The 24,087-nt window shown below is 36.3% G+C and overlaps 1 protein-coding gene across 50 annotated transcripts in view; it reads right to left on the reverse strand.

Moving 5' to 3' along the window:
- rimbp2b (RIMS binding protein 2b) overlaps nt 1-24,087 on the reverse strand; it is a 268,387-nt gene that overhangs the window by 206,841 nt on the left and 37,459 nt on the right. The gene's annotated exons all lie outside the window — the stretch shown is intronic.

Raw genomic sequence — 24,087 nt, forward strand, 5'->3', positions numbered from 1 at the left:
CACACACACATCTGTGCTGAGTCTTGTAAAACTGTATTGTGAACATTACAACGTTTCCCTTGCCTTGTCTTACTGTGTACCGATTTTTGCTTTGTTTGTTTGTTTACGTTGTCTGCTGCCTGCCTTTTGACCATCTGGCTATTTATTGATCACAAATCTGGATTTGCATGTATACATCTGTTTGCCCCTGTGTTGACCGTTGCTTGCTTTACTAACCTCTTAATAAACCTGCGTTTGGATTCGCACCCTGTTGTCAGTGTCCGCTTCACATTACAGTTACACATGCAGTGCATAACAATAAGTAATAATGTTAGAAATATTGTAATATAATAACATATACATTGCTAAATGCAACTACTAGTATTTACGACTGCTATACGTCTTTTAAATAAATTTGTATAAGAAAAAAAAAAAGACCAACTGACCAAAACACTTTTTTTTCAAAGATTTTCAGCAAATAAATAGTCAAATTTTAAATAAATAATAACAAAATAAATAAATAAATTTCGGTTATAGTTTGTTATTTGTATTATCTCCCAGACACCTGATCAATAAAAGGAGAAGGGTTGAAAAGACCCCCGTTTACTCTGCAGTGCTAATTGATTCTCACTGCTGTTCTGATCAATTTCATTTCACACATCATTATGTCAGCATAAATATTGTCCCACTGTGCCCTTAGATAAATGCCCATCTTTTCTTTTTTGTCCTCTTTTCAAATGTTATCTTTGCACCTTTCAATTCATCTTCGCTGGAGCTCCACAGAGACCGTTAATGTGTTAACGAGTATGTGACCCATTGTTATTGTCCTCTTTATTTAGCAGAGGCTGTAATCATAATCCTGCATTCTTTCTGTATGAAATTCCTGCCTTTAAGCATTACAGTAATGTTAGCACTTGCAAAAACAGTGTTTTTCTTAACCTGTGTTAAAGGACATGAGTGATTTTGGGATGAGTGATTTTAGGATGTTTTAAGAGGCTGCTTCAAATGCTATGAAGCGGCTAACATAATAAGGTCACTTACAAGTTTCCAAAGGATTTTGTCCTTTTCTTGCTAACTTTGTCCTTCCTTGTTTCTGATTACCTTGGTCCAGATACATAGAGACATGCTACATAAAGATACAGTTAGTACTAGATATTAGTATTAGATACATTTTAGTAATATTATCTGTAATTTTTTCCAAGCCTTTCTGGCTACCATCTGTTTAGGGCAACCCAAGCTCATTCTGAAAACGTAGTCCCATGGACCTTTCTGGAAAAATACGTCCCGGGGGGTATGTACGGCTGCATTTCATTTTTTTAAGCGAACGCTACGGGGCGGTGTGATGCCGTTCCCTTTCGCACTTGCCGGCTGACCGCTTACCTCCGTGTGGAGGGCTTTCCCGCCGCAATCAGTTTGTTCGGTCAGCTCATCGTGTGCATCGGCGGACTTCAGATGCAGAGAGGAGGAGTTGACAAAGGCGTCTGGGTTCGAGTCCGGGGAAGAGTGGTTCCAGAAATCAGGTAAGACAAAAACAGAATCCAAAAAATAAAGCGAATGAGTACATAACAGGGTGAGAACGTGGTGAAATCCGAAATCGTGGTAAAAAAAAACAGTCGAGGGCTTTTCTTTTTCTAGACGGCTTTTCTAAATTGTTGCTCGGGTTCAGGGAAGGAGGAGGGTGGGTCAGCCGATTGGCCGGTCGCGCAGTCAATCATTCGGTCAGTCAGACAGCAGCCTCTGGTGGGTTGACGCGAGAACATCGCGGGCGCGAACGGCACTCACGAGAGACGTTCGAGATACGAAAAAGCGCACACAGCGGCCTCTCGCGGATTCGCAAAAACAAAAACTGCACAAATACGTACCTCCCGGAACGTATTTCGTGGTCTCCAGAAACTTCCGCTGGACTACATTTTCAGAATGAGCCTGGGTTGGTTTAGGGACAGTCACTTTTACGCTTTGAATGAAAATATTAGCCAAAATTACAAGTACACCAACTGACCACTTTGGTTTTCCATTTATTTTCTTTATTAGTACTTTAAAATGTCTTTGTTAATTTTGTTAATAAATTTGCACAAATAACTTTATATGATTGCAACCATCTATTTGCATTAGTGTATATTCAGTTAGTCAATGTTATGTATTTGTTATCCAGTGTATTTGCATATTTAAAGCAAAATTATGTTCATGCTCATTGAAACATTTAAACTAATCAGTAATGTAACTGACTACAGCATTAATCAACCAGGCTCATTGTGGATACGTACCCAGGTCTACATTTTAGGGGATATCGATATACGTAACCTTAGAAATGTCTGCTCGCAGTTTTTGTTTTTGCAAATCCACCAGAGGACACTGTGTATGCTTTTTGAGGATCAGAAATTCCTCTTGTGCATCCTCTTCTCACGTAAATCCACCAGATGGCGCAATATACACTTAGCCAACCAGACTAGCTTGCTGTTGACTGAATGACTGACTGACTCACCCACCCCCTTTTCCTAAACCCAACCGATAGTGTTTTTAAAAGCAATCTAGAAAAAGTAAGGCCTAGTATTTCCCCATGTTTACAGCCTGTTGTTTTTATTCAGCTATTTTTGCTTTTGTTTTACTTTGGTTTTGGAACTGTTCATCGCCAGACTCAAAACCTGTCGTCGTAGTCAAATTCGCTCCATGTCCCAAGTCCGGCAACACATGTACGAAGGGAATCAGTTAGCTGTTAGCATTAAAATGAACAGAAGCTGTCGACTGGTGGTTTGATGCTGTACATCTGGTTACCTAATTCCTGCTCTTCAGAAATGTACACAGGGGTGCGTATCCATAATGAACCTGTGTTGGCAATAATTATGAAAATACTACATTGAATGAGCAAAAAAATTTAATAATAATAATTTTGTGTCATACACAGCAGTCTTACAGCTTTAAAACTACATAGAGGTGAATAAATTACAAAATTGGAGAATGTTTTCTAATTTTCATTCCTGTTTTGCTACAGGCTACATCATAGTCACGCTCAGTAATAAGTTGGTTAATTATGATGCGTAATGAAACAGTAATAATCTCACTTTTCTGATCTATTTTTTTAATCACATCGTTTAGACTCAATGCCTCATAATTCCAGTTCCGTTAGCCTCCGAGCAGCTGTTTCCAATCTGTCCCAGATCACTGAAGAAATCCCTGACAACATCACATCTTGAGCCAGTGCCCAGCATGCTCAGAAAAAAGACAGCACTACATTTGCCCAGAGAAGGTGGATCCAAACAAGTCTACAACAACATATGGCATATCTAAAATAAAAAAGCCATCATCTAGTCAGCTAAATAAATAAACAAACACACTAAAACTGCACTAGTGGTTATTTGAAAGAAATTAGACACACAAAACTCAGCACATCAGGGTTGGATCTATATACTGTATTTATAGACAGAAATAATTAAAGGAATTTGAACCAAAGATTTTTTTATTATAATTGTTAAGAAGACGAGTTACTGTATATTACAGATGCACTGAAATGAAAATCTTGGGCCAAAAACGAAACTGAAAATTCTGGATGAAATTAGCTCAAAACCAAAACTGAAAATGGTAAGACGGCGGCACAGTGACTAAGTAGGTAGTATGGTTGCCTCACAGCAAGAAGGTCGCTGGTTGTGCTGAACAGGTTAAGGGTCTGTATTTCAACATACAGTGACATTTAAGACAATTTGAAGTGACCAAACCCTCATCAGCAGAAAGAACCTTTGCATGTTGTGTTGACAGAGAACTGGTCCAAAGATCACCTCAGTGATAAAAGCCGTTTAATTGATTTGGGGCTGACGGAAAACATTATGTTCATCATCAAGCTGGAGAATGACTGAACTCACAGTGTAAGTAGAGCAGTGAAAGGTGGAGGAGGACGTGTCATGGTTTGAGGGATGTTTTCTGCAGCAGGAGTCTGATATCGTATACAGCAACATGGCGGATGAATGCTAATATTTATCAGAAGCTCATTCCACTTCAGTCTGCAATGCTCGTTCACAAGAGCTACAGTATTTCTTCTTCTACTACTTCCAGCATCACAATAAATGGTGGTGTTGTACCGTGCAATCCAAGGAAGACGTTCTGTAGTAAAAGAAATAGCTTGTGTGAATGTGCATTGCAGGCTGTAGCAGAAGTAAATGAATAAATTAATATAGATGCTATTTTTACATTATTTTTAATCTTACGTTCTAGTTGAATTTGAGAGCTGTGCTCCTGACTCTAATGACATCATGGTATTACTGTGATCACTGCTCCAAAATAATTTCTTTTTAAATGTCTGGTTAAAAAGCATCAACTATTATCACCCATTGAACACAATATATTTTATTTGAGGAAACAATTAAAATATTTTTAACCAGTAGTTCTGATGCGGATGGCTCAGATTCTGTTGCCCCTAACAAACTAAATAAAATAGTTATGAAAAACATGTAATAAGAAAAAAAAGAAAAACTTATAACATATACCCATGCCTTCCTGATTATATAAAGACTATACAGTGGCTGCAAATATACGAATTTGAGCTTATTCCAGTGAACATGAATTTAGGTGAATTGTTAAAAAAGTTAAGGATCTGATAAAGGCTTACTTAAATAAAATCAAAGGATGAACTGAAATGACATCATTTAAAAAAAATTCAGTCAAACTGAAGTACTTTTGAGTTTGTTTCAGCAGTTTGAAACAGCTCACCAAAGAGAGTTAATTGTGGCTCCTAAAGCTTAGCTACCATTGGTCCATGATGATTAAGCAATTGGTGCACCTGTATAATCACCTATAGAGCGACTGTAAAAATACTGAGGGGGTCAGACTAGATTAAAAGCCCAACTTATTGCGCCACATCTTTTCTATGAGTTTGCACACATCCACTATGTTTACATGGACATCAGTAATCAAATTATTTACTTTGATCTGAATAAGACAGAAATATAAATAAAGTGTTTACATGAGTTGCTTTTTGAATGTTCCTTTCACAATCCAGTTTTACATGTTACAGCACATAATTTGATTAATGTCATTGTGTCATCACCATATCCACATTTCAAATAATTTTTGTTTCATTTTGTTTCACTTTTCGAGTTTCATTTTTCATTTGTCGACTTTAACTGCAGTTTGGCACTTTCACTTTTATTCAGAAACATTTCATGCATGCCCACCATGACAAACTGAGATATTGGGTCCCCCGTATGAACTGCTGGAAGAGTGTAGTTTTAATGGAATTTGATACCACACGCTATATGTGAAAAAACGTCCGCATTTCGCGATGCAGGTGGCTGTGGACCTTTACTGACTTGGTAGGTTCAGATAATAGTGTCAAACAGCCATGTGTGTGTATAGACTATGCTGTTGAAAAATGCTGCAAAAACCCTACATGACGGTAATAGTTTAATTAGGATGTTTAAATGTCTGTACTGCACTTCAATAATGCAACTAAAATCAGCATACTCCACATGTCTTAATTTGATTTCTATTTAGTTCGATTATGACTTTAGTTGGATTTATCGTGGTTTACGTGGTACTCTTAATCGGAGTATTGTCTTAATCGTATTAAAATGATATTATTAGTGTCCATGTAAACTGTCAAAATCATCAGTGATCTAGCCCATAAAGATCGCTGGAGAACTACAAATCTGCCACCAATAAACTACAAATCCCATATTACCTGTTCACACACACCAGTTGCAGTTCAGCCACTGTGATTGCACACACACAAATGGAAGCTCATCACACATTAATTCTAGGACGTTTATACCGCTCACACACATTTACGTTTATCTCCATAACATTTCTAAGTATTTATCCAGTCTAGAATCTATCCAGTCTAGCTTTTCCGTGTATCGATCCTTGCCCTGGTTTCTGTGTCCTGATTCCTTGCTGCCTGCTCTTTGCCTGTTTAGACTATGACTTTGGATTACCTGTATGCTTCTGTTTTGCTCTGGTGTTGACCATTGTATGCACGACCATTCTCTGTTGAATAAAGTAATGCACGTGGATCGTCAATTCCGTTGTCAGCATACATTAATTACACAAACGTACTCATTGGCAGATTCAGTATCTGCAGAAAACAATGTAAATATGTGATGTGCCAAGGTGGCAACTTAAACTAAATCTGTGGGAGAGTATATGCTGGAGAGAAGATATAGGCAACATCTAGTTTTTTTTAACACACAAAACCGCTTTTAGAGCTCTCTTCTGATTACATTTGAACCACTGAGGTTGCATGAAACAGTGTTTTTGGTTTCTTATCTGGAATATTGAGGTTGTCGCTTTCTATTGAGAATGAGGGAGCTCTTGGATTTTATCATAAATATCTTAATTTGTGTTGTGAAGATGAACAAATGTGTCAAGGGATTGATTTTTGGGTGAAGTAATCCAGTTAAGTATTGAAGTTAAGTCAATAAATTTACACAGATCGACAGATGAAACCTCTCAAGATTTTAATTTAAGTATCTTCAGTTGTTTTCCAAGGATCAGTGAAAGTCTTAGCTGTATGAAACAACATGAGTGATTAATGACATAGTTTGTATTTTACCATACTAACCTGCTAAAACAACTATTATCAATGCTTATAAACATTGTAAACTCCTAAACAACCAGGAAACCACCTATTAAACACCCTAGCAACATCACTTTAACCACACCTTAGCAATAGCACAGCCCCCTGGCAACCATCCCAACTCCCTAGGTGTCGAGTTTTACATGGCACTCAATCATATTTTCTTCACACAAGCACAAAACTGTTTAATTAACAAGTACTGTGTAAATATAAGACAGCTGTTCGATATCTGAGAGGAAATAAGCTTGAGTTAGCAGCACTGTCCAAAATGATTAGACACTCAAAGTCTGAGAATGTGGAGTGGACCATACAAATGAAGCGGGTGAAAGGAACTCTCTCAGATCGAAAGATATTTATTCATCCAGCATTAAGAGGTTTGTAAGTGCCAAAAGCCAAACGAAGGCAACTCCGATACGGATTTCTCATTACAACACATGCGGAGAACAAATATCATATCACAGCACTGGACTGTAGCCAAGTGATGCTTTCATTTAGACACACAGGCAGATTTAAAAAAAAAAAATAAGGAACCACTTGAAACTCTCAGTTTCTCAGGATGTACTGGATTCACTGTACTAAGTATGCATTTGAGTGAAATGTTAATATTTGTTTTATTTATAGGTCTGGTGGTATTTCTTCCAAATCTCCAATAAAAAAAAAAAAATACTAGAAATTGCCACGTGGCCATATTAATCAAAGTTTCAGTTTCGTGTGACTAAAAAACCTGGTTATTCAACAGAATAATTCTTCTGAAGTTGAACATTGATATTGTGATGTCTAAAAATGAATATAAATGTCACATTTATAAATTACTTTTTTACATTTGTAAGAAATGTCATGAGCAGCATGGTGGCTCAGTGATTAACAAAAAAGCCTCACAGCAAGAAGGTGGCAAGTTCAAGTCCCAGCTGGCCCAGTTGGCATTTCTGCGCGGAGTGTGCCTGTTCTTCCCATGTTGGCATGGGTTTTCTCCAGGTGCTCCGGTTTCCCTCACAGTCCAAAAGACATGCGATATAGGTTAATAAGGTAAACAAATATTGGCCATAGTAATGTATTGTAATTTAATGTGTATTTATATAGCACATTTTTCCTGTATGGCCACACACCCAAAGTGCTTTACAATAATGAGGGGGGTCACTCCACACCATCACCAGTGTGCAGCATCCACTTGGATGATGCAACATCAGCCACAGGGCAAGGGCGCCAGTGCGCTCACCATACACCAGCTATTCATGGAGTGAAGAGACAGTGATAGAGCCAATTCAGTGGATGGGGATGATTGGGAGGCCATGATCGATAAGGGGCCAATGGAGCAAATTTAGCCAGGACACAGGGGGTACACTCCTACTCTTTACAAGAAGTGGCATGGGATTTTTTTAATGACCCAAGAGAGTGAATGCGAGAGTGTATGGGTGTTTCATAGTACTAGGTTGTGGCTGGAAGGGCATCCTCTGCGTAAAACATATGCTGAAATGGTTGGAGGTTCATTCTGCTGTGGAACCCCTGATAAATAAGGGGCTGAGCCAAAAGAAAATGAAGAAATGGATGACAAAATATCATCAGTTTGCAGAACAGTACAACATTTAGCTTTACTCAAACACATGACAATACATTTTGAATACAATAGGTCATAATAACAAAAATATTGCAACAACCAAATAAAAACATGTAAAATGAACCCATATTTCATAAATCCAGAGATAGAAACGTTGTTGCCATGTACATACTGAAGAGTAAAGAATTCTCAATAAAACTAAGGTCACAAACACACACACACACACACACACACACACACACACACACACACACACACACACACACACACACACACACACACACACAAACACACAATAGCTTGTGCAGTCATATCCTGGTAGCCACTGTCTCACAATACACCTCGGATTTGATTTCAGCTTAGTTTTTGAGAAGCCTGAGTTGCAGAGCTGAAATGTACTGGTATTTTCCCTTCGCTAATGATGGCTAAAGGCTTGCATTTATATACTTGGACTGTCAGTACAACTCAGCGAGCAGCAAAGGAAGGGGACTTTTCCTCTAATCCACCCACATCACTGTCAATCCAGACTTATCACATTCACAGCAGGCCAGCCACCCTGGATCAATTTTACTCTTATTAGAAAAGACGTATCTTCAGCAACCAAAGTTTCTGAAAATGTTCTGAAATCAAAAGAAGTTCAAGTACTAATGCGCTGTCACTCTTAGAGCTCCAAAAGAGATTTTTATACAATCTATATCAAAAGCTTTCAATCTTTCAGAAAATGAATATATGTTTCAGACAAACTTTCAACCACTTTTAGTTTTTACCTTCTATAGCCTGAACATAGCTATTTTACACAGTGGGTGAAGAACAGTTACTAACTATTAAAATGTTGGATGTTTTTAAACACTTTTATTTAATAAAAATACATTAACTTAGCGGTGGTAAAGCTATTTGTAAAGTTACAAAGAACACAGTTACAGAAGAATACAGCAATCTTTATTTTTTTCAAGTGAGGAGGTCTGAGATTAACTCAACTTAAAGTAACAAGTTGGCAGGAGTTTTTTTTTTTGGGGGGGGTGAAATTGCAAAGTTTTGCTTCCAAAACTAATCATTTAACTAATCAAAATAACTAAGTTATTTTTGTCAAGATAACTTAAACAATAGTTTATATAGTGTGGAGAAAGACTTATTTGTTTTTATTTTCATTTTTTTAAAACATTTTAAGGCTAGTATTATTAGCCTTCTTAAGCATTTTTTTTTCAATTGTCTAAAGAACAAACCTCTGTTACGATGGCTTGCCTAATTACCCTTACTTGCCTAGTAAAAAATGGCACTTTAAGCTGAATACTAGTATCTAGTAAAGTATTATGTACTGTCATCATGGCAAAGATAAATTAGTTATTAAAATGTTTATGTTTAGAATTGTGTTTAAAAAAATCTAATTTTCTTTAAACAGAAATTGAAAAATAAACAGGGGGGCCATACTATATACATGTCTACTATATACAATCAATGTCAAATAAATGCTGTTCTTCTCAACTTTTTCATAACTTCCTTCAATCCTAAAAGTGTATCATAGTTTCCACAAAAATCTAAAGCCACACAATTACTTGAACATTACATTGGCATACCTACATTTTTTCAAAAAAAATCATGTGACACTGACTGAAGAGTAATGGCAACTAAAGTAACGACCGGGGAGGGAGAGACAGATACAACTGGAGGTAAGATCCAATATGCAGGTTTATTCAGCGTCAGGCAAGCAGTGGTCATACAGGTGCAAACAGATATATATAGACAGTCCAGAATCGTAGTCAGATAAACAGGCAAAAGGTCGTAAGACAGGCGGCTAAACAGGATAACAAGGAATACCAGGCTAGGGTTTACACACGGAGAAACAAGACAGGGAGAAACGCGTTGTAATGTCACTGGTACAGCAAACAAGACTCGGCAAACTGGAACAGTGAATGTGTGGCTTAAGTAGGGTGAGTATCAGTCTCTAACAAGGTTCAGCTGGTGAGAATGCAATCAAGCTAGATGTGTTAGCATGGGTGTCTGGGAGCAGTGCATGTATGAAAATGTAGTCCTGGGAAATGCGGAAGTGTAGTCCATAGAGTTCGTGTGATAACCAGCGATCTCTAAGAGCGATCGCTGGTTATGTGACAACTAAAATTCAGCTTTGCCATCACACGTATAAATGATAAACTATTTTAATATATGAACTTTTAATATAACTCTAATTACAATTGTTTTTGCTGTTTATTAATGTACAATAAAGCACTAAGTGTATTGTTAAGAATCTACAAAAACAAACAAAATGCCATTGCATGATCACAAAAATAAGCAAAATGGCAAAAAAGTACGGTAAAATCCCATCAACTGTAGACCTTTTCCTCCCGTTTACATAATTCTATTTAATTCTCATTCAAAACCTTTAATAATGCTTAATGCCATTTTCATTTCCCCCGTGGGTGTTCTGCATTCAGTTAAAGAGGTCTAATAAATAGAAATTAGCTGCATGCTTTGAAGCAGCAATTGATGAAGCATTTCCTTAAGCATAAAATCCTGTAAACGTAACAAATACCACAATAAACAAAGAAACGTTCTGGCTTACAAAGACTGTGAAACAAACAAGCCGTCTGTGTCGAAAAAGTCGCCGGATGTGACACCAGATGTCTGCCGCCGTGGCACGGGGTGGGTGTTTTTGGATGATTGCAGGGCGAGCTTTGAAGCTTTGGCTGTCACTGAGAACATCACTGTAACAGAGACGGCCTCCCGAGCTCAGCTTTACTGAGAGGTGTTACTTCATATTAGCGTGAATCCCAACATGATTGGATCAACAGGTCGCCTGCTCTCATATGCACAGGTCAGAAGTAATCACACAGAGGGATAAATCTCGTCTCGCATGAAGCCTTAAAACTAGCGGTTGTTTGTCTTATCATAGGCCAAAAAATAAAAAAATGATTGAAATTGGCAGTGACTCTAAGGTCCCAGACTGGTGTTAAATAAGGGCCTGGCCCAATTTTACCCTTTGACAGAAATATGGCCCACATTTACACGTTCAAAATCTAAACTAAGTAGCACCATGCTAAAAAAACTTCTTTACATTTCAATTTTTTTATGGTAACACAATGGTAATAAATGCACACTATGAATCATTTATTAAGCGTTAGCAAATGCTTCATAATTTGTTAAGTATTAACTCTACATTAATAGACATTAGTGAGCAGTTTACACTGCATAAAAAATCTTGGGTTGAACATAATTGTTCCATTTTGTCCCAACAAAACAAATTGATTATATTAACTTAATTGTAGAAAAATTAGTGTTGGGATGTTTATTTTTTATTTATTTATTTATTTTTTTGACTGTTTGTTTTTCTGTTTTGAGCAAATTTATTAAAAGAATCCAATAAATAAAGTATTCAAAAATTCACTTAATTGTTTTTATAAATTTAGGTAGATTGATCAAAAATTTATTAAATTGTCCCTAAAAAACACAAGATTTGTGACGTTTCAGCTCATTTTAAATAAGTAGTTTGAACAAGCAGCAAAAATCATTTTAGAGTGTGTTAATACAGCTACAAATGCTGCAGTCTTGACTTTGGGTGCTTTCACACCTGTGAATCGATTCAGTTGTTCTGGAACAGGGATTAAAATTGTTACATTGTTGCTCTTTGTTCTTGGTGCGGTTTGCTTTCACACGGTTTAGTTTCTAAATGGACCAAAAGAGCTAAAACAAGTCACGTGTGAGTAAACTCTCCTCACATCATTCAGTTTCACGGTTTATTTTGCAGAGTCCCGCTCAGCTGTCAGGGGGATGGTAGTGGTTTGGTGGTGTTTGACAGGGTGTGCGCGACGTGTCTGAAGAGCGAGGACGGATGCGGTGGGGAGGGGTGAGAAGGATGCGCAACTTATTTGAGGACCGGGAGGGAGACACGCGATTTCTGGGAGATTATCACTTGTTTGTGGGCATCTGGGAGTCTCTGTGCATTTGCTAAAGACTCACGAAACTTCCGGGAGTCTTGGGATGTCCTACACATAATTCTCTCTTTATATAGCCGTATGCCGATTTCATATTGATAATCCACTGTGATATAACCGGGCTAGGATCGTATTGCTTTCTCACTACAATCGATCCGATCGAGTTAATTTCAGTCGAGCCGAGACCACCTCATTCAAGCAATCTCCGAGCGATTGTTTTGGCGCGAATCCGAGAGCGATTGTTGGATTAACATATGCCAAACGAACCACGCTAACTGGGCAAACGAGACAGGTTCCAAAACAAAAGTCTAGGTGTGAAAGTAACCTTAAACAGTATGTATATACAGTTGAAGTCAGAATTATTAGCCACCCTGAATTATTAGCCCGTTTATTTTTTTCCCCAGTTTCTGTTTGACGGAGAGATTTTTTAAAAACATTTCTGAACAAAATAGTTTTAATAGCTCATCTTTTATTTTATTTATTTAGATTTATTTTATCTTTGCTATGATGACAGTAAATAATATTTTACTAGATATTTTTTAAGACACTTTTATACAGCTTAAAGTGACATTTAAAGGCTTAACTAGGTTAATTAGGACAACTAGGCAGGTTAGGGTAATTAGGCAAGTCATTGTATAATGATGGTTTGTTCTGTAGACTATCGAAAAATATATAGCTTGAAGGGGCTAATAATTTTGTCCTTAAAATGGTGTTTAAAAAAATATTAACTGCTTTTATTCTACCCAAAATAAAACAAATAAGACTGTCTCCAGAAGAAAAAATATTATCAGAGATACTGTAAAAAACTCCTTGCTCTGATAATCATCATTTGGGAAATATTTAAAAAAGGAAACAAAATTCAAAGGGGGGCTTATAATTCTGTGTTCAACTGTATATGATGTGCTTACAGTTTTTAAAGCTCAGTCGCTTTGATACATTTCTCAGATCAAAATTCAAATTTGCAAAACAGTAAGTACAGTTCTCAAAACACCATGGATTACCTGCAAAAGCCAGTCTCTTGCTCAAAACCCTTAGTTCATCTCTCAAAACTATCTGTGTCAATGAATATGTCTGTGCCATCAGAATGTTTTTGTGTCATTGTCTACAGAAAAGACAGTTAAATTACTTATTGATGTTGTCAATAGAAAAATAATGGTGTAGAAAAATGCATTATGACAAAATATTATGACAATTTGCTCAGCCATTTTGCATGTTGGGACTTATGCCATGAACAAATGATTAAATGTTGTGGAGGGTGAGACTATTCAACGGGGACCAAAATAAAATATTTTGATCAACATGACGTAAGCAATTGATAATTTAGGAAACATCAGAGAATTGCACATAATTATTTGCATGGATGTACAAAAGCATTTGCAACGTATTCAAAGCAAAAACTGCTTCTTTTATGTGCACAAGTGACACAATGATGTGAAGATTGAACTGATGTGAAGTAGTTTTGTCAACTTCAATTATTATCTGAGAAATGTACCATGAGAAAAACTTTATTACTTGTATTTTTAAACTGTGCTAACAATTCGTTTTCATTACTAAATTAAGTATTACATCATTTACAAAAGCAGTTGTTTGAGAGTGGTTAATGGTTTTAAAGATCATTCAGAATGAGTACATAAATATTTAAACTATTCAAATAAACATTTATACATCTTATTTTTCCAAGCATATAGTAATAATTACTATGTATGTTAATAAATGATTGCCTACAGTTTTATGAGCACATCCAAAAGTGAGGCCTAGTTATGCTTTGTAAATCCTTTATAAATGATAATTAAAGGTTCAGTTATAAAAAGCAATTGAATGAAGATATTCATGTAAATATGCCAATGTGCCAAATCTTTACCTTAGAATTAAAAGGTTCTGACATTTTTGTCAAAATTTAGTTATTGTCATTCTTATTAAATGACAACTATTTACATTATGGGAATTTTTTTTATAAATTGTTATATTTTAAGACTTTTTATTTAAAAATACAAATGTTACACACATACTGTTTCCTTTATGGAGTGCAAAAACTTTGAAGCTCAATATCACAAAATCATTCAGAAGGTAGATAGAACCTTATAATTCCAGGGTGACAAAGTGAAAATCTTTGGAATAATAACTAAAAGATAAAAATAATGTACAGTTTAAGCATCGCTGAATACAGGAGTGTCATAATACAACATAAAATTTGATAAAACACAACAATATAATAATTTAACAATATAGCATGATATGATAAATATATGATAAAACATTTCAGTGTCACTAATTCATATTCATTCATAAATAATTCATAGTGTGTAGTTATTATAAAATGTTACCAAATATAAATGTTACAAAAAGAGATATAGCTATATTTGTTCTGTATGTTTAATGTATCATACAAATCAATGCGTATCACATGCTAATTTATCTGGTGACATTATTATGTGCAACTGTTTGCGGAGGTGGCTAATTCATTGTATGAGCATGCAATTATACTGGCCTATTTCTGTGCTTCAGAATACCCGGCACCAAATGTCATATATAAACAACACAAACTGTGACTGGACGCTTTACAGGTTGGTCAGATGGCTTCGTCCTTTTTAGGTGGGTGGTTCTTGGCCAGAATAAATCGTCTACTGTGAAGTCCTTCAGAATCAAAAAATGGCAAACGGGACACGTTTTTGCATTGCGAGATTAAAAAACAGAAATACAGAAAGTTAATGTGCTTCAGTTTTTATATTTTATAGTAAAATAAAAAAAGAAGAAAAAAAGAAAAAAACGATTGGCATCGATTAGTATCTGTTTGTATCTACTTGACTTCAGTTAAATGATCATGCTTTAAAAATTCTGCAGAATCGATCTAATTTTGCTAATTATGGACATCAAATTCATTTTATTTATTTAGTTAATAAAATTCCTCAACATTTAAGTTTAAAGTTTAAAAAATGACTATTATTCATTTATTCATTTTCCTTCGGCTTAGTCCCTAATTTATCAGGGGTCGTCACAGCGGAATGACCCATCATACGACTATTATAAGGCATTTTGTATCAAATCTGCTAAGTCAATTCTGCAAACTGGCTATTACAACAACTAGCACTGACCTCATGGGAAAATAAGGCAAACTATACAACAGATCAAGTGTGTTTGTTCACACTAAAACTTATTTATGTTTATATGTGTAACCAGGAAGTCTGGTGACAACAGAGTGAGGATCTACATGCAGATTTACAGGCAATAAGGTCAATACAGGCAGCAAACAACAAAAGCAAGGAAACAAGGCAAGGGTCAAAGAACACATAAAGACCAGATACAGGAAACACTTTGTAATGTTATAGGAACTAAGCAAAAAGACTCAGCAAAGTGTGTGGGAATATGAGATTTATAAATAGTCCATGTAAATAGTTTTAGATCTGCTACTAGCTGTGTGTGTAATCAGTTCCGGAAACAGGTGTGTGTGAGGTGCATGAAAGGATTTGTAGTTAATAAGGTGATAAAATTGTAGTCCGGGTAATGGTGCATGTTTACCAGCGATCTGCAAGCCTGGATCGGTGGTGATCGTGACAATATGTGTGGTTCAAATGGATATATATATATATTAGGGCTGTAACGATACACGATATAAAATCGAAATCGCGACACTCAGATCTACGATCCTGTGTCGCGGTGTAATAAGGAAGAATCGCGACACACCCACCCCGTGATACCTTTCCAATAACGTCACGCGTGCCTGCAAAAGTTGAGTTAATTAACACTTTTTTTCGTTCGACATTACAAGCACTGCTCCGTTTAAGCCCTCTCAATATTTAGCAGGGAGAGCTCGCACAGAGCTCTTAGTAAGGGGCCGTCTGAATGTGTCAAGAATATCAAAAACAAAACCAACTTAACCCCGCTTGACAACCGACAACGCCAGAAACATTGCCAATGCTGTCAAAGCGGCCGGATTTTCAGCGCATATACGATGATTTGCTCACACTGTTAATGTGGCTGCGCAGAGAGGGATGGGCATTCACCAGATGTTAGGTAACAGCCAAACTTTTCTGTAACCGTGCAGTGCGCTTTCTGTTTGAACCTTTGGGAGTGCTGACTGACAGGTGCGTGAGGTCAGAAAATACGACGAAGCTTTCAGTTAAAATAAACACAGTTTCTATAGTTATAGCCTACTTTATTTAGAGATAAAGGTATATGGCTCTGCATATAATCACTCTATCTTGCTGGAGTTTATAGCCGTTTCGCTTTACTTCAGGACGCATTAACACCGCTCTGAAGGTCTAATCGTTGTTTTAAGTTATCCAGAGCTGTATGAATATACAAATCTTGAATATCACAATAGTATTAAATATTACAATTGCAACAACACAGACAGCAACACTTTTGCACAATCGATACCCAGCTGATTCAGTCGTTTATAAGAGGACCGAGCCTCTTCTTTTTTCCTTGTCAACATAAAGGCAGTAAGGTGCGCCTTGTTTTCGGCCACTTGTTTAACTGCAAGGCATACTTAATTTGCGGGATGATAACGTATAACCCGTGCCTACAGACACATTTGCTAAAGAAGCAAAATGGAAGAAGAATATAGCTGTTTGATACAGACCTGTTGATACTAAACCAGCGCTTATGTTGACCTGGATCTGCGTAACAAACGCAACAAATAGGCTTTACTTTTTATTTTACAGCTTAAAGCATGTACGCAGATTAATGCAATATCATATTTAAACAAACTGTTTACAAAAAGTCAAAATATGCGCGCGTGTTGTTGTCTTTTCATCAGGCAGCGCGCGCACTTGAACCGCGAGGGAGAGAGAGGAAACCATAGGCTATATCAGGACATAATCTTTAAAATAAGGATTTCTATTAAAATGTAAAAGGTTTTGTGATTATAATAATAACAGCGTGGCAATAAATAAATGCATATTTTCCGTGGAGCGAGCAATTTGAGGAAGTCGATTTTTACGATTTTGCGATTTTTATTTGACGGAAGAAATAAACATATGATTGGAAAAAAAAGCCTATGCCGGTTATTAAAAAGAATGAGTCAGTATTTTCGTTTTGTAAAATAACTTAATTATTTAAGTGAAAATAATTTAGGGCAGTCCTATTTATTTTATTCATTTTATTTAGATTATTCTGCTCTTCTGTGCTAAACACTGCAGGTGCGTGAAGATGCTCTGTTGTTCTGTTCCGCTATTAATATATAAAAATAAATCAGTATTTTAAAATGCAATATTTAATGTGTCATACACAAAATAGACACGTCTATTTATTTAATATAAAATTAATAGTAATCTGACCAGTTAACCGTTAATAACGATTAATGAGCGGCAGTTGTCGGTTAGCAAAATTAACGAAATGAGCATCCCTAGCTATTTAATTTACTTTTTCTATGCAAGAGAACTTGATTGAAAAATAATTTTCAACATGCTTGAACCATCTAAACAATGGATTTTAGTTTGGTTTTTCAACAGTATTTTGTTACAAAGAAAACAGAAGTGATATAGCTTTGGCTATTTATTTATTTTATATATGGCTATTTATATTGGTAATAATTTGCATAGTTAATATTGTTCTTTGATGTTTAGTTTATAAAGATTTTTCAAATGTTATTTAATTAAAAATAGTTTTAATTTTTTTTTTTTTTTCCACCCCACATGAAAAAAATAAAATAAAAAATCGTGATACGAATCGAATCGTGGGTCAAAAATCGTGATACGAACCGAATCGTGGGTTTGGTGTATCGTTACATCCCTAATATATATATATATATATATATATATATATATATATATATATATATATATATATATATATATATATATATATATATATATATTTTTTTTTTTTTTTTTTTTTTTTTAATGATATTCAGTTTTATTACTGTATTTCTTATTACTGTATCAGATCAAAAGGTGTTAAATTAAAGCTGTATGTTTACCAGCTTTATGTTGTATGTATGTTTACCACAGGGCACAGTGCAGGCGCCAAAATAAAAATTAAGTTTAACATATTTTATTAATAGTATATTTTATCATTTTGTAAACCCTTATATTGTAAATAAGTAGGCTTTACCTACATTATTACCTACAGCAATACATATTTTAACTATTTAAAATATAATTATAAAGTAATTATAAAGTAACAATATAATGTTATAAAAAAACATTTTATTTTGGAATTTGTTTATTTATATATAATAAGTACAGGTCAATGTGATGCTAAATAACATAACATTTTTACCAATATTTTGAATCTTCCCCACACAAATGTTTAAACATTTGATGCTTCGTTGCATCTGAAATCACATTATGTAGATTTTCCCACTAGAGGGCGCATATACACAACAAACAAAGGTGTAGTTTAATGACCCTGTGACTGAGTGTGGAACCATGGGAGCTGTTGTCTTCATTATATACTACAGGGCTCCAGCAGAAATCATGTTCACAGATAAGGTATTCAAAACATTACAGTGCCATGCTTGCAGCTAGCTCTCTGCAACTCTTACATGGTCACCCACTGAAGCTAAGCAGGGCTGTGCCTGGTCAGTAGCTGGATGGGAAACCACATGGGAAAGCTAGGTTGCTGTTGGAAGATGTGTTAGTAAAACCAGCAGGGGGCACTCAATCTGCAGGCACTCAACTTGCGGTCTGCGGAATTATGTTAGTATGAAGCAAAGAAAGGCTGCAAGCTGTTGAAACGAAATGAGACCACTGAAGCAATTGGTGAAGAAAGACGCAGCATGAAAGCGGCAAGGATATGTGACATCATTAGCATTAGTTAAATCATTAGCATTAGGCATCATTAGCCACAAGTTAAAATTGGTTATTTCTCTGGATTTGAACATTTTTCAAAACATTTGTGTTAATGCAAGTACATAAGTCAGCAAAATATATAACAGTAATAATTTTTTTGTTGATGATGCTTTAATAAATTGCATATTGTGGCTTTAATACTTGCATTTTTATTACTGTGTTAGTAATTGTTTTTACATATTATTAATAATTAATAACTGGTATTAAACATTTATTTGAATATTACCTTTGAAATTTCACAAATGTCAATGATAATACCGATAAATAATGTTTCCGTATATTCTTTGTGAACACAAGAGTATCACTGCCTACGTCTTCTGTTTACATAATTAAAAATCAGTTTTAAACCATTGGTCTCAGAGGACAAACTGGATCTAATCGGTCTCTTTTTTCAACTTTAAATCTATCTATTTGGATTGATGACAGTCCAGACTGGTGACGCTGGAAACTAAGAGCGCTTATTCCACCAGCAGATCTTCAACGAGCTGACTAGCGTGGCTGAATCCCCAGTACTGTGAGACAGCAGGGCTAAACAGAATGTCAAGGTTATGTAGAAACGCTGCCCTGAGCTGCTGTGTTTTATTTGCCCCAATTAAAGCCAATTAAACAGCTGGAAATTACAGCAGGATCCTGTCTCCTCTTTGGGATTACTGGGTCAGGGTTCGATTTATTACACTATCACGAACATCAGGTTTCATTGTGGAGTGTTACGTGATATAGGAGTTCCTCGGATATTCTGTACACAAGATGAATATGGTGCATTAACTCATTATGGAAACCCTTGGGCAGACTAAACAGCAGGTAAAAAGAACACACATATAGGAGGAAATGGTAATAAACAATATTGAAGATGGATCTGCTATTCCTATTTTTTGGTGACTTAAAAGATTTTAAAGTGATAGTTCACCCAAACAGTTCCAAACCCCTTAAGTGTTCGTTCATCTCTGAAGTACAAATTAAGATATTTTAGGTGAAATCTGAAAGCTCCCTGACAGCAAGTTTGCGACTTGTTCATATACTGTTGCATATACTTCTTTCTCCAGATGTGCGTTTTTTTTTTAAATGCTGCTTAGTCTGCCCTAGGGTTTCTATTATGAGTTGATGCACCACATTCATCTTGTTTACAGAATGTCTGAAAAACTCCTATATCACATAACACACCACAATGAAATCTGATGTTCATGATTGTGTAATAAATCGAACCCTGACCCAGTAATCCCAAAGAGGCAAGATAGCTGCTGTAATTTGCAGCTGTTAATTTGGCTTTATTGGGGCAAATAAAACACAGCCGCCCAGGGCAGTGTTACTCATTCAATAAGATACCAATAACATCCTTAAAACAGTCTTTAGTGGTTCAACCGGAAAATTATCAAGTTACAAGACAACTTTGTTTGCAAATTAAACAAAAACACTGACTGCATTCAATAGTTTCTGCTTCTCAGTGTCAGTATAGGGGGCACATTCAGGGTGTACTGTGTTCTTAAACTTGCACATGAAACATGTCTATGGAGAATGAGGGAGCTCTAGTAAGAACCAGTTGAAACAAACCAAACTGCTGTCTTGTGGCAACATTCACATGACTCTTTGGCCAGATGTGTCACTGAACACAGTTCATAAACTACTTTTTTAATTGGTCAGAATTAGCAAGCACAAATATTCCTATGAAACTCCCAAAAGTCAACAAAGAGAGGGTGAAAAGATGGCACAGCACAAAGCTTAATAGTATGGAGAGACGACTGCACTTGATGATTGTATCCATGGTTGTGGTAAATTATAGATTGTGTGCATCACTTCAGACAAATTATACATTTTGAGAATGAAGCATGAATGCAAATTGAAAACAATGTTTTAAAACACTGCAAAGGACGAAGGCACATCACACGTCACTTAGATGTTTGTTCGCTGTTGCTAAAGCACTGTAAATAAATACTTGCCCTCATCCCATAATACAGAGCACAGCTGACAATGGCAGCTGTATGATGTTCCCCAATGAACCACTCCAAAGTTAGCATCCAGTGATATTTGTGTAGTTAGTAACTGTACAATGGACTAGGGGTGTCAAAATCAAATTTTTCTTCAGTGCACCGCAATGCAGACGCAGGCAATTCAGTATCGGTTCAGTAAAAGACCATAACCGTTATTATGTACTGACATCATTTATCTCATATGCGATATGTCGCCGTAGTTTACTATGGGAGGCGAGCGCGAGTATTTACAATGGTCCAACTACTTAAAAACGCATTAACTGTGGACAATTTCACTGTATGTGTGTTTGCTGGACAGTCTTTCACTGAAGCTTACAGCAGAAGCCCCTATTTCACTGCGATTGAGAGAATGAAAGTAAACTCCATTTCTCTCTCTCTCTCTCACAGTGGCCCATTTGAACTGCTGGCGTGACTTTTCCTCTCCTCTCGGCTGTTACAGCGATACTTCTATCTCCACCGTGTCTATCATGGATCAGCTATGATCGCCACTGCCGTTTATCAGTGTCACTCATCGGTGAAGAGCGCCAGTGTGTAAGAGCCAATCGCAACCCTTTCTGTTGTGTACGAAAGAACTTGCTAGACAATTATAAGAAAGCGAGCAGGATATTTATATTTTTTATATATATTTTGCTATGAATGTTTGTGTAGTTTATATATCTAACTTTTTGTATTAAACAACAAAAATGTATTACAAATAGTCACTCATTTGTGAAGAGCGCAGCGCGCAAGGGCCAATCGCAACCATTTTTGTTGAGGGTGTGACCAATCAAAGGGGTGTAAGAGATAGGGGTGTCAAAATTAATTGTTTCGGTGCACCGCGATGCAGACGCAGATTATTCGGTATGGGTTCAGGAATAATCATATCCGGTTATTATGTAGTGACGTCATTTATCTCCTATGCGCTCTGTCGCGAGGGAGGTGAGCGCGAGTATTTACAACACTTAGGAGCCAACTCAGGGCCGCCCCGTGGCATAGGCAACATAGGCAAATGCTAAGGGCACTGTATATCCAGGGGGGCGTCAGAAATGAGCGCGGTTCAGTTGGTTTTGTTTTGATATTCCTGACACACATTCAGTTATAGACGGCAATAACTCAAAAACCACTTACCCTAAAAAGATCTGGTTATGTTTCACAGCTGTCTTTTTTTTTTTTTTTTTTTTCGCTCGACATTATGAGCACTGCTCCGTTTATGCCCTTGCAATATGTGTTTAGCCGAGAGAGCTCGCGCTGAGAGGAACTCTCAGTAAGGGACCATCGGAAAAGTGCTTCTTTTTTTCGTTTTTTTTTTTTTTTCTGCTCCGCTCAGCGCAAGCTCTCCCTGTTGCGAGGGCTTAAGTGTGTGTGTGTGTGTTTGTTGTTTGGTGCTGTCTATGTTTGTGTATGTGTTTGAATGATTGACAGTGTGGTGCTGTGTGTCTGTGTGTTTATACAAACAGCTTGTTATATCCTCCCCCCTAAAACACTGTATTTAGAAAGCATCGTCAATGCACCGTGATGCACCGAGATATCGAATTAAACCGTATCGAAGGCATGATAATCGTAACCGAACCGAACCGTGAGACCAGTATAGGTTCACACCTCTAGTAAGAGAACTAGACAAGGATCAGAAAGCGAGAGGGATATTGTTTATATTAATTGCTATAAATTTTCGTGTTGTTTAAATGTACAGTTTATATATATGACTGTTTGTATTAAATGACAAAATTGTATTACAAATATTATATAAATATAAATATATTTTAATACATGAATTGCTGCTGTGAAGAAAATATAAAACTGCGTATGAAAAGCACCGTCAATGCACCATGATGCACAGAGATATCGATTTGAACCGAATCGATGGCATGATAATCGTAACCGAACCGAACTGTAAGACCAGTGTAGGTTCACAGCTCTACTATGGACCGAGTTTATGGTGAACACGATAATCAGATACTATACCAAAGTTGGCAACCAGGGGGTGTTACAGGCTGTACTAATAAGCTGAGAACCTGGGGGGGGGCGGACATAACAAAACGCAAGGGTGTAGGGAGACTCCCAGGAAGAACATGAGTGTTAGCAGGTATGTTCTGCATTCATACCTGCATAAATTTACCGCACCAAACAGCAAAACGAACTCTAGTGCAAGTCAACAATCTAAATGAAGCAGGTGCAAACTCCTAAATTCCTTTTTGTGTTGTGGACATGATACATCAGAGGACACTTTGTTTTCCGACTAATCATCACTTGCATTCTTTGATGACTTGTGTGATGTCATTGAGAAGGCAGAACTACTGAATAAACAAGAGCACAAATCAACAATGGCTACTGAAAGCTGTGTGTTTTGTATTGGCTGTTTTGTTATGTTGCCATAGTTCCATGAACCTTCACTCCATAATTCCCCCTGTCTCTCTTTGGCTTCTACATGTTTGAAAGCAGTGTACGGTAGAGCTTCTGTGCTCCTGTTTTCTTGGATTGTGCAGTCTAGACCAAAAGAAAAACAGCCACTTAACATTCACACTGCATTTTCAACACTGAAACTAAAGATTAATAAATAAATGTACTGGGCTGAATGGGACTGTTTTAAGTCCATATTCTGTATGTGATGGTGTTTTTAAGAGTCACAAATACATGAAAAGAAGAGCATCATGTCTTGTCTTTGGTTTCTTATGAAGTCTTTGAACCACATTGCTATCATATTTCAATGAAATTGCACCAGAGTGTTCAGAAAACCCAACCTACAATTAATAATCTTGATTCACTGTACTGGCATTAAAAACAGCAACCAGCATACTGTAAAAAAACAATTCCTTAAAGTATATGGAAAAAAAATAACAGAAGATGTGGTTTCCAGAATTTTACACTTAAAAATATGGTAAAAACAATAAAAGAAAACTTAAAATTTTCCATTAAACTACTGAATTTCACCAATTTATAGTGTTAAGACAAGCAGAGTTTGAATTACTAAACTCTATGCTTTGTACATTTGTTACATAGACAAAAACACAACCGAAGACATGTGGTGATGACAAAGTCCTATAATGAATAAAAAAATCCACAAGCTGAGAAGTGTTCAGAGTTATTCACAAAATTACTAATCATCAACATGGTAAAACACAATAAACTAAAGCAGTTAACATCATTTATCAACATTAGATGTAGAGCTGCACGATTCAGGCTAAAATGAGAATCACAATTTTTGTTGTTTAAAATAAAGATCACGATTCTCTCACGATTCTGTAGATGTAAAATTAAGCTTAATATGAAATTATTGTTTTTCTCAAACATATGGTAAAACAACAATATT

This window comes from Danio rerio, chromosome 8, assembly GCF_049306965.1.
Source record: "Danio rerio strain Tuebingen ecotype United States chromosome 8, GRCz12tu, whole genome shotgun sequence".
Classification (NCBI taxonomy): domain Eukaryota; kingdom Metazoa; phylum Chordata; class Actinopteri; order Cypriniformes; family Danionidae; genus Danio; species Danio rerio.